Source organism: Pongo pygmaeus, chromosome 20, assembly GCF_028885625.2.
Source record: "Pongo pygmaeus isolate AG05252 chromosome 20, NHGRI_mPonPyg2-v2.0_pri, whole genome shotgun sequence".
Classification (NCBI taxonomy): Eukaryota; Metazoa; Chordata; class Mammalia; order Primates; family Hominidae; genus Pongo; species Pongo pygmaeus.
Genome location: NC_072393.2, coordinates 15,055,494 through 15,068,813, shown reverse-complemented (window position 1 = coordinate 15,068,813; position 13,320 = coordinate 15,055,494). Strand labels below are relative to the sequence as shown.

Sequence of the window (13,320 nt, the reverse complement as noted above, 5' to 3'; positions counted from 1 at the left end):
ATAAGCTCACATCCTCACCCCTAGCACCAGTGAATGTAGTCTTATTTGGATGAAGAATCTTTACAGATACAATTAGGCATCTTGAGATGAAATCATCCTGGATTATCCAGGTGGACCTTAAATTCAATGACACAGTGTCTTTATAAGCGACATGCACAGGAGAAAACACACACAGGTGTAGAGGAAACCAAATGACACAGACAGAGAGAGAAAGATTGGAATGACTCAGCTGCAAGGTCGGGAACACCTGGAGCCACTAGAACATGGAAAAGTCAAAGAACAGAATCACCGTTAGAGACTCTGGAGGAAGCCTGGCCCTTCTTGCACCTTGATTTTGGACTTCTGGACTCCAGAACTATAAAAGAATACATTCCTGTTGTTTTCAGCCACGCAGCTTGTGGTTATATGTGACAGCAGCCACAGGAGGCTAATACAAACAGCCATGCCCATTAGTGTCAGTACTGCATACACCTGCATTCACAGCAATGGCAGAGTTAAGTATTGTGACAGAGAACATAGGACCCAAAAAGCCTAAAATATGTACCACTGAGCCCTTTACAAAAATGTTTGCCAGTGCATGCTCTTAGTCACTGTCAGGCACTGATTATTTTTTATCCAAATTCCTTCCCATTGGGAAGAAATGCTACGAATAACATACATAGAAATATAGCCCAAAAAATTAGATCATGTGGATTAAAAGATATGAATGTATTTAGCCCAGATGAAGAAACCGAATAACTGAACTCGGAGAACCTGAGACAAGAAAACGCTATCTCTGCAGCCAAAATGAGCCTTTTTTACTCTCTACCAAGGGAAATGGCCCATTAATTTTTCTCCAGAATCTGTCTCCAGTGTTCAGAATAGAAGCCAGGACAAAGCCGCAGTTAAGAGCTCATTTTGGGCCTGGCGCGGTGGCTCACGCCTGTAATCCCAGCACTTTGGGAGGCCGAGGCGGGTGGACCACAAGGTCAGGAGATTGAGACCATCCTGGCTAACATGGTGAAATGCTATCTCTACTTAAAAAAAAAAAAAAAAAAAAATACAAAAAAATTAGCCGGGCATGGTGGCGGGCGCCTGTAGTCCCAGCTACTCGGGAGGCTGAGGCAGGAGAATGGTGTGAACCCAGGAGGCGGAGCTTGCAGTGAGCCGAGATCACGCCACTGCACTCCAGCCTGGGAGACAGAGCAAGACTCCGTCTAAAAAAAAAGCTCATTTTGGTTGAATGTGGTTAGGGGACAAAACCATATGTCTAAGTCTAACACTGGAAACCCAGTGTCCCTCAGAAACTTGGAGATTCATGAGGTGGTGGTTCCTGAGATGTGCCCTGCAAGAGGGGTCATTTCCAGTGTTGGGGGTAAGGATGTTCATTCTAAGGGCGATGAAAACTATCGAATAGAAAGGAATATATGTCTAGTCCCAAAGGTGAGCCCTCGGGGAATGAGCTGGCAGAAACACTTTTTATTTATGTTGCTTGGCCTCCAAGGAGCTGAACTGCTTGGAGAATTGAGCAACAATAAAACAACTTATTTAATGAGGAGCCCTGAGAATTCAGCTTCTGGTTCTCCATAAACTGTAAATTCTCCCTTTGCAGAACCCACCTGAGTTCACCAGCCCCAGACCAAGAGCACCTTCTCTACGCCTCTCTGAAATGTCCATCCACTCCAGAGAACCAGCCCCTGACACCCACCCCTTTGCCCTTCCCGCACCGATTGTGCAAGGAGGGAAGGTCAACAGAGCCAAGTCCATTGAGGGATATCAAGAGAAACCAGAGTAATCCCGTAAGTACTGTGGGAAAGTTTTGTGGAGGGAAGAAAAGCTTTTATTAACCATGTCCTCTGGGATACAGCCAGAAATGATGAGATGGTGAAAGAGGATTGATTCAAAGTCCTGCGCAGTTTGTGTCCCTGGCTCTGAAGGGGATTCTTGCAGCCGGTCCTCTCTCTGTTCTTGCTTCCAATCTGTTTCTTCTTGCTTTCAATCTCTGTTTCTTCTTGCTTTCAACCTCTGTTTCTTCTTGCTTTCAATCTGTTTCTTGCTCTCCATTACTGTTTCTTCTTGCTTTCAATTACTGTTTCTTCTTGCTTTCAATCTCTGTTTCTTGCTTTCAATCTGGCACAATTCCAGGGCCACTCTCTTCCTGCAGCCGGATCTGACCTTCCTTTACGTATGTGCAAGCCTCGGGATTCAGCTCTGTTTCAACTTTACCATCTCCTCGTATTTATGAAGCACTGTGAGTAAGAAAGGCCCTGACTTGGAGTTGGGCAGGTGTGAGTTTTACTCCAGCCTTTTCCCTCTAGAACCTGACCCCAGAGATGTTTCTTACATTCTGTGGATCAATCCCTCATCAGCACAACAGTGAGTTTAAGGAGATCTCAGAGAATGCTTTTGGAAGTAGAGATACAATGGGTCAAATTCAGGGCTGAGTGTCACTCGAAACGCACCATTGATTTGTTTATTTACATAACATGTTCCAAAAGAAATTCAAGAAACCTACTCAATATGCAAAACAAAGAAAAATATCTTAAATGTATATGACAAAGGAAATATTGTAACAGAAGTAAAAAAAAAGGGGGGGCATACAACGAGGTGCCTAATTACAGAAGTAATCAATATATTTCACAAAATGTTACACAGTAGCTCAGACTGGGCCCCCTGCTATGACTCTATGAATTCTTTTTTTTTTTTTTTTTTTTTTTGAGACGGAGTCTCGCTCTGTCTCCCAGGCTGGAGTGCAATGGCGCTATCTCGGCTCACTGCAAGCTCCTCCTCCTGGGTTCACGCCATTCTCCTGCCTCAGCCTACAGAGTAGCTGGGACTACAGGCGCCCGCTACCCCGCCCGGATAATTTTTTTGTATTTTTAGTAGAGACGGAGTTTCATCGCGTTAGCCAGGATGGTCTCCATCTCCTGACCTCATGATCCTCCCGTCTCAGCCTCCCAAAGTGCTGGAATTACAGGCGTGAGTCACCGCGCCCGGCCGACTCTATGAATTCTAATGAAGACAAAGGATTCTGTGCTGTTAGGTTGAAATGTGTCTACATAAATGGAAAAATTTTTATTTTGCAGATGTAATGAGTGCAAGTACATTTGTGTTACATAGATACATTGAGTAGCGGTGAAGCCTGGACTATTGGTGTAATCATCACTCAAATAGTGTACATTGTACCCAATAGGTAATTTCTCATCCCTCATCCCCTTCCACCCTCCCACTTTTTGGAGTTTCCGATGTCTATTATTATTCCATTGTCTATGCCCATGGTATACATTGTTTGACTTCTACTTATAAGTGAGAACATACGGTATTTGCTTTTCTGTTTCCGAGTTATTTACTTAGGATAATGGCCTCAAGTTCCATCAGTGTTGCTGCACAAGACATGAATTCATTCTTTTTATGGCTGAGTAGTATTCCATTGGGTGTATATATACCACATTTTATTTATGCAATCATACGTTGGTGGGCACTTAAGTTGATTCTATGACTTGGCTATTGTGAATAGTGCTGTGATAAACGTATTAGTTCAGGTGTCTTTTATGTAATGATTTCTTTTCTTTGGGGTATATACCCAGTAGTGGGATTGCTGGACTGAATGGTAGTCCTACTTTTAGTTCTTTGGGAAATCTCCATACTGTTTTCCATAGAGATTGAGTTAATTTACATTCCCACCAACAGTGCATAAGCATTCCCTTTTCTCTGCATCCTCACCAACATCTGTTGGGTTTTTTTTATTTCTTTAATAATAACCATTCTGACTGGTGTAAGATGGTATCTCATCGTGGTTTTAATTTGCATTTCTCTCATGATTACACCAGTCAGAATGGCTATTATTAAAGAAATTTTTAAAAATGTTGGTGAGGATGCAGAGAAATTTTTGAGTAATTTTTCATATGTTTGTTGGCTGCTTCTAAAGACTGTTTTGGGTTTTTTTTTTTTTTTTGGTTTTTGTTTTTTGTTTTGTTTTTTGTTTTTTGAGATGGAGTCTTGCTCTGTCGCCCAGGCTGGAGTGCAGTGGCACGATCTTGGCTCACTGCAAGCTCTGCCTCCCGGGTTCATGCCATTCTCCTGCCTCAGCCTCCAGAGTAGCTGGGACTACAGGCACCTGCCACCACGCCCGGCTAATTTTTTGTATTTTTAGTAGAGACGGGGTTTCAACGTGTTAGCCAGAATGGTTTCGATCTCCTGACCTCATGATCCGCCACTGTTTTAATTCAGTCAGGAGTTAATGTGTCTCCTCCGTAAAAGAATGGGTCACCGTGATCACTCCATGCTAACCTGAGGCACAAGAGTTCACTCTATCTCTCTGCTGCCCCATCTTTAATGTGTTGTTTTCCAAGATATATCAGCTAAGGGAATTCCAGTGTCATGCGCAAATTCCAGGCAAGAAAGAGATGAACAGAGGGGAAGGCTTCTAAAGAGGATTCCAAGATTCCCATCAAATAACTTCCTATACTCCAGCAACTCTCCATGATTTTGCAATAGATAGTGGAAAACATAGTATCTTAGCTGGACACATGACCATTTCCAAATATAATTGAGTTCTATTAATAACAAAAAAAGAATGGATATATTGGGCAGGCAATCTCTGGCACAATGATCAATTACAAGATTAACAGCATCCATAACATTAAAACAAAAAAAGTGCTTAATACAAGCATGGCCATCCCTACATGAACAGACACTTCTCAAAAGAAGACATTTATGTGGCCAACAAACATGAAAAAAAGTTCAACATCACTGATCATTAGAGAAATGCAAATCAAAACCACAATGAGATACCATCTCATGCCAGTCAGAATGGCAATTATTAAAAAGTTAAGAAACAACAGATACTGGCAAGGCTGTGGAGAAATAGGAATGCTTTTACACTATTGGTGGTAATCTATACTAGTTCAACCATTGTGGAAGACAGTGTGGCAATTCCTCAAGGATCTAGAACCAGAAATACCATTTGGCCCAGCAATCCCATTAGTGGGTATATACCTAAAGGAATACAAATCATCCTATTATAAACATACATCCACACATATGTTTATTTGCAGCACTATTCACAATAACAAAGACATGGAATCAACCCAAATGCCTATCAATGATAGATTGGGTAAACAAAATTTTGTACATATATACCACAGAATACTATGCAGCTATAAAAAGGGACAAGACCATGTCCTCTGCAGGGACATGGATGAAGCTGGAAGCCATCATCCTCAGCAAACTAACACAGGAACAGAAAAATCAAACACCGCATGTTCTCACTCATAAGTGGGATCTGAACAGTGAGAACACATGGACACAGGGAGGGGAACAACACATACTGAGGCCTGTCAGTGGGAGTTGGTGGAGGGAGAGCATCAGGATAAATAGCTAATGCATGTGGGGCTGAATACCTAGGTGATGGGTTGACAGGTGCAGCAAACCACCATGGCACACGTTTACCTGTGTAACAAATCTGCATGTCCTGCACATGTATCCTGGAACTTAAAACTTAGCAACATGGCCATTCCTGACATGAAGGCATAAAATACATTAATGACTGTTTCTCTTAAAGCAGTCGCATTGTGTGATGGAAGGAGCAATGTTTCCAGCCAATTCCTTTGAAGGAATCCAAAAACACATTTTAAGGTTCTTGAAATGTTCCTTAATGTAGGCTAAAGACCTCACACACAGTAACAGCCACACAGCGGGAGAGGGGAGCCAAGGACACTAGGTATTGCCCGGGTATTCAGGGGCCCTGAAAAAAATAGCAGTAAACCTTGTCTTGAGTTAAAGCACATATCATTGAGTGACAAGAACATTTAGACTCTAAATAATACAGACTTATTGTATAATACCATCATAGTTAGAGGACAATTTTCTGTATTGTTAACATTAATTTGGTGTCTCCAATTAACAAGTCACCATCTGGTCTTACTTTGATGTCCAAATTACATTTTTGGATTGACTCATCTCAGTATATGTCCCAGAACTGTTGTAATTTTTAGATAGCAGTCTTACATAAATGGGATAATAAAAATAGCTGGTCCCTCTCAAAGTGTGTGACTTAAAAATGTTATTACTAGATCCCTAATGGATGGTCACATGTGGAAGGTGGAAAAAAAAAAACCCAGTGAAGCTGGTCATTCAGATTATTTTTTGTCACACAGAAATAATTTCCCAGGCTGGGCATGGTGGCTCACGCCTATAATCCCAGCACTTTGGGAGGCCGAGAAAAGTGGATCGCTTGAGGTCAGGAGTTCGAGACCAGCCTGGGCACATGGCAAAACTCTGTCTCTACTAAAAATACAAAACAAGGCCAGCTGTGGTGGCACATGCCTTTTATCCCAGCTACTCAGGAGGCTGAGGCAGGAGAATTGCTTGAACCCAGTAGGCGGAGGTTGCAGTGAGCTGTGATCATACCACTGCACTCCAGCCTGGGCGACAGAGTGAGACTCTGTCTCAAGAAAAAAAAAAAGAAATTATTTTCCTGTTTCTTGGGTCCTGCCTCAGTGGACCATCATGGGAGACATGAAGATGCTCCAGGGATAGTCCTAGATTACAGAAGGCACCAGGGTCTCAATGAGCCTTGAATCAATGTGCATCTCATTCCCCTTGAGTGTGAGGAAACTCTAGCCCCAAGGACTCTCAGATTTTTTTTTGCAGGCAGGGGAAGTGGAGACTGGGGATCTTCTTTGGGCATTCTGCAGAGTAGTGGTCAAAGCTGAACAAAGAAATGTTCCTTCTAACCCCCGTGCTTGTGAATTCAAACATTGAGGCCATATACATAGCAGAAGAATTTAATAGGAATTCAATAGGCAATCAAACTTCCTATCTATCTAGATCCACTAGCTTCTGGGTGTGATGGTGCATTCCTGTAGTCTCAGCTACTTTGGAGGCTGAGATGTGAGGATTGCTTGAGCCCGGGAGGTCAAGGCCACAGTGAGTCATGATTGCACCACTGCACTCCAGCCTGGGCAACAGAACAAGACCTTGTCTCAAAAAAAAAAAAATTATTGAGATGAAATTAATATAACATAAATTAACCAGTTGCTTGAAAGCAAGCAACTGAGTGCCATTCACTACATTCTGTGTTTTGCGCAACCACCATCTCTATCTAGTTTCAAAACATTCCTATCACTCCTAAATAAAACCACTTACACATTAGAGTGGCAGTTTATCCTCATCCCCCAACCCCGCTCCCCAGTCCCTGCAACTCATTATCGTACATTTTATGTATTGTGGATATTTCATGTAAATGAGATTGCATGTAAATGAAGAAGCCCAGGCATTGAGCCTCAATAAAGGCTTCCTTGGGGTCAGGTTCTACTAATTAATTATTCTTTCCTTTGCTATACTTTCTTGTTTCATTGCATGTCTCATAATATTTTATTACAGCTAAATATTTTGCATATTATAGTGTGGAGACTCTGGAAATCGAATTTTGTCTCCTCCTTGGGGCTTATGTTTGCTGCTGATTGTAATTTGTAGTTATTTACTTGCCTAATGAGTCTTCTAATTTTATAAAGATTGCATATTTGTCCAGTGTGTGGTTGCTGAAGTCTCTAGGCTGTTAGCTTAATGGCCAGAGAGTGATTTGATAGAGATTTCCTTAAACAGTGGAGCCAAAAACCAAAATCTCCCAACCTTTGCAATTTGGCTCTGTGTGTGCTTTGAGACAGGCCTTTAACACTCAGCTGCGCATTTTTCAACTCCCGCCTTTGCCTTAACTTCCTGTTTGCACAGAGCTTGAATATCAGCTACAGGTGAGAGATCAGGGCCTTCTGGATGTTTACTGAGCATGCAATCCAGGGTAGGACACCTATGTATCCTACATTCCCAGGAATCCTTCTGATATAGGAGTTAAAAAGAAATATTTAGGCCAGGCGCGGTGGTTCACGCCTGTAATCCCAGCACTTTCGGAGGCCGAGGCAGGTGGATCACAAGATCAGGAGATCAAGACCCTCCCAGCTAACACGGTGAAACCCCGTCTCCACTAAAAATACAAAAAATTAGCTGGGCTTCGTGGCACGCGCCTCCCAGCTACTCAGGAGGCTGAGACAGGAGAATCGCTTGAACCAAGGAGGCAGAGGTTGCAGTGAGCCGAGATCGCGTCACTGCACTCCAGCCTGGGCAACAGAGCGAGACTCTGTCTCAAAAAAAAAAAAAAAAATTATCTATGCAGATAGTGATAGTAAGGGTAAGGAAGTCCTTGGAAAGGTTTCCCTTTTAGTAAAAAGCAGCCCCCAAATAGTTTCTTTTCTAACAAAAAGCAGCCTGTAAAATCAAGCTGCAGATATAGATAAGCAAGCTGGAACCCTGCATGGGTGAATGCCGGCAGCTGTGACAAATAGGAAAAGGCTGTCTGGGAGCCAGGCATGTTCAACATGGCGACTCCATCTTCCCTTTTCCTTGCAAACCACGTGTACAGTAAGGAGCAGACAACATGGCAGCGCCCCCGCAAAGACCCCATTTGCATAATAGAAGATTAGGATGGAGCAGCCAGCTTCCTCCGGACTATGTAAACGTCACACTTGGTCCAACCAATCTTTTTGTTGTTGTTGTTGTTGGAGACAGTCTCGCTCTATCACCCAGGCTGGAGTGCAGCAGTGTGATTGCAGCTCACTGCAACCTCAACCTCCCAGGTTCAAGTGATTCTCGTGCCTCAGGCTCCCAAGTAGCTGGGATTACAGGTGCGTGCCACCACACCCAGCTAATTTTTGTATTTTTAGTAGAGATGGGGTTTCACCATGTTGGCCAGGCTGGTCTCGAACTCCTGACCTCAGGTGATCCACCTGCCTCAGCTTCCCAAAGTGCTGAGATTACAGGCATGAGCCACGACGCCTGGCCCCAACCAGTCTTTGGGCCCTATTTAAATCAAACACTGCCTCCTCAAGCCAGTCTACAAAATCCAGTGCACTTTGCTGCCAGCAGGAAGTCCCACTTAGGCACGTTCTCCTTTCTCTTTCTTTTGCCTATTAAACCTCTGCTTCTAAGCTCACTTTTTGTGTGTCTGCGTACTCAATTTCCTTGGCGTGAGATGAGGAACCTTGGGTATTTACCCCAGACAATGACGCAGCTTCACTTCTACATTCCCAGGAATACGTGAGAAATTTTCAAAGTCACATGTCCCAAACATCTCACTCCCCAGCCTTTCTTCCAAGACATGTCAGCGTGTCCATTGTTTACCACTACTCATATGCTTTTCCCCAGACACTTGGGGATAGTTCATTTGTCTTTAAGTGTTTTCAACAATCTCCTTTGAGAGAGGTTTCAAGGTAGGTAAAGGTAAGCTCTTTGTGTTATTCCTTCAGGAGTCCATTGGACTTTTTTATTATTATTATTATTATTATTTGGAGACAGAGTTTCACTCTTGTCACCCAGGCTGGAGTGCAGTGGTGCAATCTCAGCTCACTGCAACCTCCGCCTCCCAGGTTCAAGTGATTCTCCTGCCTCAGCCTCCCGAGTAGCTGGGATTACAGGCCTGTGCCACCACGCCCAGCTCATTTTTGTATTATTAGTAGAGACGGGGTTTCACCATGTCGCCCAGGCTGGTCTCAAACTCCTGACCTCAGGCGATCCACCCGCCTCAGTCTCCCAAAGTGCTGAGATTACAGGCGTGAGCCACCATGCCCAGCCCATTGGACATATTAAAACAGAACATTGCCGTACATTTCTGCTGTCTTCAGCACCAGGAACTGGTGGGACTGTGGGGTTGTCATATTCAGCACTGCCACTGAGCCAGGAAGGATGGTGGGAAAATGATAAATTAAATTGCCACAAAGCTGTCCAACCTAGTTTCAGTCACCTTTTTTAAAAATTAAGGATTCACTTTGTTGCTCTAAACCTTTGACTGTTTTCCAGATTCCTGACTGATATGGTTTGGCTCTGTGTCCCCACCCAAATCTCATCTCGAATTATAATCCCCAAGGTTGAGGGAGGGGCCTGGTGAGAGGTGATTGGATCACAGGGGCAGTTTCTAATGGTTTAGCACCATCCCCCTAGTGTTGTCTTGTGATGGGATTGTCATGAAATCTGGTTGTTTAAAAGTGTGGTGCTACCGCCTTAGCGCTCTCTCTCTCTCTCTCTCTCTCTGCTGCCATGTGAAAAAGGATGCTTGCTTCCTCTTCCCCTTCCACCACAATTGTAAGTTTCCTGAGGCCTCCCAAGTCATACAGAATTGTGAATCAACTAAACCACTTTCTTTATAAATTACCCAGTCTCGGGTAGTTCTTTACAGCAGCGTGAGAATGCACTAATACACTGATCAAGTTGATTATGACAGCTGCCCCAGTATTATCAATGTTTCTGTGAAGTATTGGTACTTTGGAGTTCTCTACCTAAAATTCAAAATATATCCTAAAATAGCATTAATTTAATATGCAGTATCTATAAAATTTTTTAACCATATTTTACCAAAATGTTTTTTTAAAGCATAATGTCTGACTGGCTTTCCAGTGACAGAACAGAAACTCACAAAACGAACATGTAAAATAATGTAACATATGATCACATAAACAATGTAAATTATTGCAAACATGTCAGATGTTTGCACTGAAAAAATGAAACATTGGCTTTATAAACAATGGTTGGAATAGCTGAGAACAATGTGTGAAAAGTATCAACTCCATGCAGAGAGCAGAGGAAAAAAACATAGTTATTGAGCTCCTATTTTGCATACATATTAAGTAATGAGGAATGAGGGAAGATGTGGAGGAGAACAAGAGTGAGAAGAGCTGAGAACTAGAAGCTATAAGTGTCCAAGACCATTGCTACTCAAATATTAATGAAGCTGCTACATTGTCTGGAGTATATACCCTGGGGTTCATTGGAATGCACTAGGAAAATTTAGAACACGGACACACACGAGGAGTTCAGAGGCGGAGGCTTAACAGGTAGAAGAGAAGAGAAAGAGAAACACTTCTCTCCATAGAGAAAAGGGTCTCCGAGAGGAAAGGACAGGCTGGTGGTGAAGGCGGAGAGTTTAATAGTCCCCTTTGAGGAGGCAGTGTCTGATTTACATCAGGCTCACAGATTGGTTCGATCAGGTATGACATTTGCATAGTGCTCAGGGAAGGCTGGTGGCCCCACCCTAATCTTACTTTGCAATTGGACTTTCCAGTTGATCTGCGCCATCTTGTCTGCTCGTGGCCGACAAAGAGAAGGGAAGATGGAGCCACCATCTTGAAAATGTCTAGTCCTTAGTTCCTGCCGGCATTTACCCGTGCAAGCTCCCAGCTTGTTTGTGTCTGCAGCTCGCCTTTACAGGATGCTCTTTGTTAGAAAATGATTTGGGGCTGCTTTTCATTAAAAAGAAAAGCCTCACTGAGGACTGCCATAACCTTACTATCTATCTGCCTAAGTGATTTTTTCTTAACTCCTATATCACTAATATGCATGTGAAACCCTTGGTGATATTGTTAAAATGTAGATTCTGAATCCGTAGGTCTGACCAGGGATTCTGCATTCAACGAAACTCTTGGGTAATGTTGATCTTGTTGGTCCATGGATCACACTTTGAGAAGCCAGGCTATAGAGGGTACAAGTATTATGGAACTAACACTACATTTCCAGATCCTGATGGTAGCAAAGAAAAGGATGGAAGAATTTCAGATCCCCCAGATGAAGACAGCAAGAAAAAGGCAATCTTTTGTTAATTGATTACTTCACTTAAAATTAAATGTAACCAAATTTCCATGTTGCCAGTGTGTTGATACTTGACTGTTGCTTTTTTCTCTCTTCTGGCAGTTATTTTATCCCCATGGAAACAGGAAATCAAACACATGCCCCAGAATTTCTCCTCCTGGGATTTTCAGCAACGTCAGAGATTCAGTTCATTCTCTTTGGGCTGTTCCTCTCCATGTACCTAGTCACTTTCACCGGGAACCTGCTCATCATCCTGGCCATATGCTCAGACTCCCACCTCCACACCCCCATGTACTTCTTCCTCTCCAGCCTGTCCTTTGCTGACCTCTGTTTTACCTCCACAACCGTCCCAAAGATGCTACTGAATATACTGACACAGAACAAATTCATAACATATGCAGGCTGTCTCGGTCAGATTTTTTTTTCACTTCATTTGGATGCCTGGACAATTTACTCTTGACCGTGATGGCCTATGACCGCTTCATGGCCATCTGTCACCTCCTGCACTACACACGGTCATCATGAACCACCGGCTCTGTGGACTGCTGGTTCTAGGGTCCTAGTGCATCAGTGTCATGGGTTCCCTGCTCAAGACCTTGACTGTTTTGAGGCTGTCCTTCTGCACCAAAATGGAAATTCCACACTTTTTTTGTGATCTTCTTGAAGTCCTGAAGCTCGCCTGTTCTGACACCTTCATCAATAACGTAGTGATATACTTTGCAACTGGCATCCTGGGTGTGATTCCCTTCACTGGAATACTTTTCTCTTACTATAAAATTGTTTTCTCTATACTGAGGATTTCCTCAGCTGGGAGAAAGTGCAAAGCGTTTTCCACCTGTGGTTCCCACCTCTCAGTGGTCAGCTTGTTCTATGGCACTGGCCTTGGGGTCTATCTCAGTTCTGCAGCTACACCATCTTCTAGGACAAGTCTGGTGGCCTCAGTGATGTACACCATGGTTACCCCCATGCTGAACCCCTTCATCTACAGCCTGAGGAACACGGACATGAAGCGGACCCTGGGGAGACTCCTCAGTAGGGCAACATTTTTTAATGATGACGTCATTGCAGGACTTTCATAAGTAGCAAGGCTTAGACCATTGGGAGGCATTTTTGATGGTTCTTGAATGTATCCAAACGTCAATGTATTCTCTTTTAGCTCCGGAATTACCATATTTTATCGTGTCTTTGATACAGGAGCTAGAAAGAAATTATTTAGGTAGATAGTGAGGGTCACAGAGTCCTTGGCAAGGTTTCCCCATTAACAAAAAGCAGCCCTCAAAATCGTTACTTTTCTAACAAAGAACAGCCTGAAAAATCGAGCTGCAGACATAGATAAGCAAGCTGGAAGCTTGCATGAGTGAATGCCAGCAGCTGCGCCAATAGAAAACAGCTAGCTGGGGGCCAGGCATGTTCAACATGGAGGCTCCCTCTTCCTTTTCTTTGTCAACCACGTGTACAGTAAAGGAACAGGCAACATGGGGCTGGCCAGGTAGAGAACCCATCTGTATAATAAAAGATTAGGGTGGGGCAGCCAGCTTCTCCACATGCTATGCAAATGGCACACCTGATCCAACCAATCTTTTATGGCCTATGTAAATCAGACACCGCCTCCTCAAGCTAGTTTATAAAACCCTGTGCATTTCACCATGGAACTAGCAACCCATTTTCTCTGGGACCCCTCTCTGCACAGAGAGCTCTTCTCTTTCT

General features: G+C 43.4%; 1 pseudogene; it reads left to right on the top strand.

Annotated features, from left to right (window-relative positions):
- The first annotated feature begins 1,698 nt into the window (after positions 1 to 1,698).
- LOC129020454 (olfactory receptor 7C1-like) lies at positions 1,699 to 12,692 on the top strand (annotated as a pseudogene).
- The last annotated feature ends 628 nt before the right edge of the window (positions 12,693 to 13,320 follow it).